This window comes from Callorhinus ursinus, unplaced genomic scaffold (genome assembly GCF_003265705.2).
Source record: "Callorhinus ursinus isolate GAN/ISIS: 27379988/994484 unplaced genomic scaffold, GSC_fseal_2.0 scaffold1, whole genome shotgun sequence".
Taxonomy (NCBI): Eukaryota; Metazoa; Chordata; class Mammalia; order Carnivora; family Otariidae; genus Callorhinus; species Callorhinus ursinus.
The window spans coordinates 122533959-122540812 of record NW_027397063.1 but is presented as its reverse complement, the minus strand read 5'-3'; positions in this window follow the sequence as shown (position 1 = coordinate 122540812).

The window sequence follows — 6854 nt, the reverse complement described above, 5'->3', positions numbered from 1 at the left end:
TTATACAAAATCATATTTGGAAGGCGGGGAAAAGCAGGTATCTTGAGAAGCTGCGCTCATACCGTAGAGCCTGAACTACATGCTGGCAGTTAGGGAGGAAGTGGTTCTTAAGTGTTCAGAGTTCCTTCTATGCAACACGGGAAGAGTGGGAGGAGGCCCTTATGTTTTTTTGCTAATCATCAATGTCAACCTTCAACTGTCTAATCGTCCCCCTCCTATCACACACATTATCGCATATTAGTATAGTAGGTACTCAGATGTGCTAAAAATAAAACTTACCTTATAGTCCTTTTTTTAAAAGGTTTTATTTATTTATTTATTTTAGAGAAAGTGCGCACATGCTCTTACGTTTTTATTTATCTTATGTTTATATTTATTTTAGAGAGAGAGAGAGAGCACTCTCTCTCTCTCTCTCTCTCTCTCTCTCTCGCTCATGGGGGGAGCGGCAGAGGGTGAGAATCTCAAGCAGACGCCACACTGAGCATGAAGACTGATGCAGGGCTCAATCTCACAATCCTGAGACCACGACCTGAGCCAAAACCAAGAGTCTGACCCGTAACTGACTGAGCCACCTAGGCGCCCAACTACTGAAATCTTTGAGGGATTATTTATTGCCCTTTAGCACTTCTGTGCTTCCCTCAGGTGCTCAGGAGATGTTCCATTTCTCCCATGGTATGGTAAGGTCCAGGGAACCTGGAGGTTTTCTCAGACCCACCTGCCCAGATGTACCATGCCGGGTGCCAGTCTGAGCTCTACCTGGGGCAGAAGTCATGAGTCCCTTCTGCATTTGGGCTCTCCCTAACACATCTCAGGTTTTTATTATACCACCCATTATTATTCACTTTTATATCAGATATTCAGTTTTAGAATTTCCATTTGGTTCTTTTCTTTTCATAGTCTGCATTTCTCTGCTGAAATGGCCTATTTGTTCCTTCATCACAAATATTTTCCTTTATATTCTTGAGAGTAGTTATAATAGCTGCTTTAACATCTTAATCTTATTTCAACACCTGGCTCGTCTTGAGGTTGGTCTCCATTGGCTAATTTTTCTCTTGGATATGGGTTACTTTTTCCTGCTTCTTCTTAACACCTAGTAATATGGGATGGTATTGTGGACCTTTGTGAATGACACATTGTCAAGACTCTGGATTCTGCTATGTGACTCGCAAGAATATTGATTTTTTTTTAATTTTTTCTTAAGGATTTTTATTTATTTATCTGACAGAGAAAGAGACAGCGAGAGAGGGAGCACACGCGGGGGGAGTGGGAGAGGGAGAAGCAGGCTCCTTACTGAGCAGGGAGCCCGATGCGGGGCTCGATCCCAGGACCCTGGGAACCATGACCCGAGCCGAAGGCAGACGCTTAGCCAACTGAGCCACCCAGGCGCCCCAAGAATATTGATTTTTAAAACATCTTAGCAGGCAGTTAACTTTGCTGGATTAAAACTCCAACCTTGGTCTCCCTTGCAGTGGGTGCAGCCTGGAGTCTAGTTGCGGGGTCAGGCAGGGGTTAGCACAGAGTTAATATAGTTCAGTGCTCCCCATCTGTGGCTCTCTCATTTGTAGGGGTCTGTCCCCACGCTCCCCAGCTGCTGTGATCGCTCTGAACTGCGTCTTCTGACTCCTTAGCTGGTACAAATGTTGGTTTCCATTTGAGTTGGGGCTGCCCTGCGGGGTGCTAACTGGGGCCTAGCTTGGGTGAAAAAGCCATTTAAAAAAAAAAAGGGAAACCCACCCACGGATGTTTCCATTTTTCAAGTGTTGCCTCTCTCTTAGTTTCTATCTATTTTTAGTTGCCTTTCATTGCCTTCAGAGAGTTGTTTTTAGATTTTGTCTAGAGTTTATCTGTAGAGAATTGGTTCAATACAAGCTACTTTTATTGTGCCCAATTTTTCCTTTTGCATACGCTGTAGGGGCAGGCTATTGGGTCTCTCTTTCTGAGGGACTTACAACGTCCACTCACTCCTGCACCTCCTCACATTTTTCTCCCTCCCTGCAGTATGGGGTGATATTATGTACTCGGGGAGGTTGGAGAGGTCTTTTTCTGCCTCTTTAAGATTTTTTTTTTTTTAAATTTTGAGTCTCTTTGAACAACTGAAACTTAAAAGCTTTTGAGACGGCTAAGACTTTTCTTTGTCTCTCTGCTGAAATAACCATTTCCTGAGCTATTCATGCCACACGGTTTAGCTGGTTCCCCAATCAAAGAGAAGGGGCGAGCTGACAGGATATGTTGGGACTGGAAAGAGCATCAGTATTTCAAAAAACCTATTCCTCCATACCAGGCTTCACACCCATGTTGAGTGATTATTTAGTTGTGGTTTAGAACGAGCTAGATTGAGTGTATCTGATATTTAAATCAATAGTTTTAAGTAGTTAAGCCTTCTTATTTCATTCATTGATTCATTCAAGCATGTTATACTCAAAAAAAAAAAAACATTTAGAGAATGCCTATTATTTGTCAGGCCCTGTGCTAAGTACTAATTATGGAATGAAAAGTTGTGGTTATTAAAGAAATTTCAGGTGTCGGCAAACATTAGGAGGGAGGTAGAAGGCAGCCTAGGATTAAATTCTACCTACTTTTTAGAGCAGGCTCAAAGTGATACTGATTTGTGATTTCAAAGTGGCTGGGGACAGTGAGGAAAGCCCAAAAACTTGGAGTCAAAAAACTCAAGTTTAAGTCCCAGTTCACCATTTATTAACTGCATCGCCTTGGGCAGGTGTCTCAATTTCTCCAGGCCCTTATTTCCTTTTCAATCATTAGCTTGATGTTGTTATAGCAAAAGCTTTATAGGAATAGAAACAGTGCCTGTTCATTCCCTGCTGTATCCCTGTTCCTAGTATAGTGTTGGCACATAGTATGTTCTCAATAAATAGGTTAACATTAATGAGTGAGTAAATAATACCTCTTTTTTAAAATTGTATTTATTTATTTGACAGAGAGCGAGCAAGAGAGCATAAGCAGGGGCGCAGCAGAGGGAGAGGGAGAAGCAGGCTCCTCACTGAGCAGGGAGCCCAATGCAAGACTCGATCTGAGGACACTGGGATTATGACCTGAACCAAAGGCAGACGCTTAACCAACTGAGCCACCCAGGTGCCCCAATAATAGCTCTTATTGCTTTTTTGATCATGGACTTTAACTGGACATCTTGAAAATTACTAAGATTCCAAGTTAATGTGGGAAATATTCCTCTAATTGGATCCCCTCCTTTATTCTTCCAGCTCCCAGATATGCTCATGATGCCTTCTAGAACATCTAATGGCTTCTAACAGGTTATACCAATCAGCATAGGCTAGCTTATGCTGCAGAAGGAAACAACTTATAGTTTCAGTGGCTTAAAACAAATCATTTCCTCTTCATGTTACATAATCATGACAGGTTAGATGGAGGGCTCAGCTTTCCACAATCATTCATGGACTGAATGTTGCCAGTGGCCTTGCTAGAGGAAAGAGAGAACTCTGGAGGGTCTCGTCCTGACAAGTAATTGTCACAGAAGTGATACACATCACTTCTGCTCACAATTCAATGGCCAGAACCAGTCCTGTAACCCCTCCTAATCAATCACCAGGAGCTAGGAAGAGCAGTTCTACTATGGGACCAGGAGAGGACCAGAAATATTTGGGGAACAGCACCGATGATCACTACAGTCCTGCCTTGTAAGGAGGATCTCGAGCTGGTCCACTCAGGCCCATCTAAGTACAAGCCTGATGGAAATAGGTAGGAGCATCTTTCATACTCAGATCTTTGCACTGTCCCTGAGGGTGTGAAGAACTCTACTCTCTATCTCAAGGGCTAAACGGGATCTTCGGCTATTAAATGAGGTTTGAACTCAAGGAATAGGAATTAGTCCTTCTGGTTGACTCACAGGTCGTGCTCCGGCTGCTATTTATGGGGGTTCATTGCCAAATGTAGTGGGAAGGATGAACAGCATTTTTCCTTCCTCTGCTGAAGATCTGTAGTGCTCCCGGACAAGTTCCAAGAGTTGTCTAGTTGTCTACAGGGTTTCCAAGTGTTATTCTGGATAATTCTCACTTGAATAGAGGGAAGTGGGCTTCTGAATTCTGACTGTAGTGAGTCCCTAAGTCCTACCAATTGCTCCCTATTGACGTAGCCTCTCTGTTTCTCTCAGCTCACCTTGCTCCCATTTGGCAACTTTGATCTATTCTTGGAAGGTGTGTGTGTGTGTGTGTGTGTGTGTGTGTGTGTGTGTGTGTGTGTATGGGATAGAGGGGCGGTAAGGAAGGAAAGGAAACGTGATAGGGGACAATGGTTCTACTTGATTTCATATTTTTCCATATCTTTTAAATTTTATATTGGGACCTCGATTTTCAAAACCCCAAAGCCCAAGAATTTTACTTTTTTTCCTTGTATCGCCATGATAACTCTCTCTTGTGGCATGCTGTGTCTTCTCTAAACTGATTCAAAGAGGGTTGGTGCCTCATCACAAGAAATACAGTGGCAGAGGGGAAGGAATGGCGGTGGGAGGGAAATCATATCAATTAATGGATCAAAATCTTATTCTGATAATAAATCTGATTTCCACAATCTTCTTTTTTTGTAATCTGTAGAATATATAGGCTTCTATATATTCGTGTGTGTGTGTGTGTGTGTGTGTGTAATCTCTGGTAATAAAGTTTGTTCACAAATGCAAGTCAGTAGAGATGTCCTACGAATGGAATAACCGGTGAAGGGCTATGAGTGTGGAAAGCTTTTGGTAAAGCCAGAGAGTTCCTCAGGCTGCATGAGGGGAACAAGGCTGCAGATAGCGGCATGCTTCACACAATATTCCTGAAATTCAGTCTCCTGGCTCTTTGCTCTGGAGAGCAAATTCTCTCTCAGCCACAGGAGGGCCCCTGATCCCCTGAACCGCCTGTTTGACAGACTGGGAATTCAGAGGAAAAATGAGGAGTGGATTCAGGAGCCAAATAACAACAACGATACATATATATATTGTGTAATGGCGTGAATGGAACATTTGGCAATCGTGCGTTTCCTCAAACTGGTGACGCCCGTGGCAGCATTTGCAGAGTAGTCGTCTGACGGCACTGTGGACCCAAGTCCCTGGCCTTGGCCAGTCAGTGCACACATACAAGCTCCTTGTCCCCACCCCAATTCACACCCGCACACAGCTGAGGGAATCCCAGGGCTGGACTGGAGCCTGGCATGAGTGTGCCCTGCTCCACGGTGACCGTGGGCACCACGGGCTTGCAAGGGGCACATCTGAGCCTGTCATCATGAACCAAGGGCCAGGGGTTCCTCCGAAACCACTGGCTCTGGGGCACAGAATCTGGCCTCTGCCACCATGCCTCCTTACGGAGACCAGTGTTGCCCTGCGTGGGGCCGGCTTCCGGCAACCATCTAGTGTGGAGCCGCGGGCCAACCTGTGACCTCACTGTGGCTGCAAACCCACTTAAAATATTAACCGTGATGATAAAGATGAATAATTCCTATGCCCCCAGGGCACATATGAGTTTACTTATCTTTCCCGTCAGCCCTGAAATGCTGCTGCTCAGCTGCCCTGTGCAAGATCTGCCTTTCGCCGCCCTGTGAAAACACAGGACAATAGCTCTTCAGGTTCCGAAGCTTTTGATGGGTCGGCTTTCTGCCTAAGTTGTTATTGCTCTTTACAGAATAGTGGGGCCTGAGTTATTTTGAGCTGAGTTGGGGGGTGCTGAGTGTGGTGAAATCATGGGGTGGGGCGAAGGAGGGCACTAATAGAGAGGTTTAGCTGGGATTCTCCTTCCCTCCAAGCTTCAGCATAGCTGGGGTGCAGCAAAATTGCTCTGGCTACTGGTACCTATGGCCTTAATCATCTCCGAAGTGGGGCGACGCTGCTGAGGCCAGGAGAGAGAAATGCTCCAGTGGGGGGTTCCTTTAACGGAGCTTTTGCAAGAATTGTACAGTCTGGCCACGGCTGCTTCTTACGCTTGCCTAGGCTGGCTTAACTCCTCTCCTTTCCACGGGGCGGAGGGAGGAGGGTGTGGGGAGAACCAGCTTCCCCATTAACTTGAGGCCTGCATTTTATCGACTGCGAACACTCAGGATCCCAGTTCTGGGGCCATCTGTGACCTGTCGTGCTATAATAGCTTGGTTTTCCCCGTGTTCAGCTCCCTCCCCGAGTACTTAGTGTTAAATCATAGGGGGAGGAAGTGTGAGCAGAGGAAAAACAGCACTATTACATGACCCCCGATGAGACCGCTGTGATAGAATTAAAAGCTGCCGCCCTAGGACATTCTAACAGATGACATTGTGAGGTTGCCAAGGTAACCCACCAGGATATAGTTCCAGCATCTTTGGGGTTGACGCTGGGTAGGCGAGGTCAGTCAGAGGTGAGTCCCAGCTGCCCAGGGTCTATCCCCTGGCTGGCCAGTCCACGGCAGCCAAGTGGAAAATCAAGGTTGACCTCTACACAGCACAAATGAACCCAATGTTGACTCCTCATTGGGTATTCCAGGTGAAAGAGAACTAGAATATTTCAGACAATTGTTCAATGGAGGTTACACAGAGCCTTGAAAGATCTGAATGTTAATGACTCATCCATTCATTCCATAGATGTTTATTGATCATCTACTACGTATCAGGTAGGAAGTGTCAGAATATCTAGGGGGAAAGGTGGAGAATTCTAGAAAACCCTAAAAAAAGGCAGATCCAAGCAGGGAAAAAAAGACATTTCAGACATTTACACATCGTTAGTACTCAGGAAAATGTCGAGTGGAAGAAAATGGAAACAATCAGAATAATTTATTAACCCCAATGATCAGGTGTTAAAAAAAAAAAAACTATGTGCAAAAATTTATAGAGTGAAAATGATTTGCTTAAAAGAAATCAAACCTTTTCCCCCAACCATAGCCAGGTTA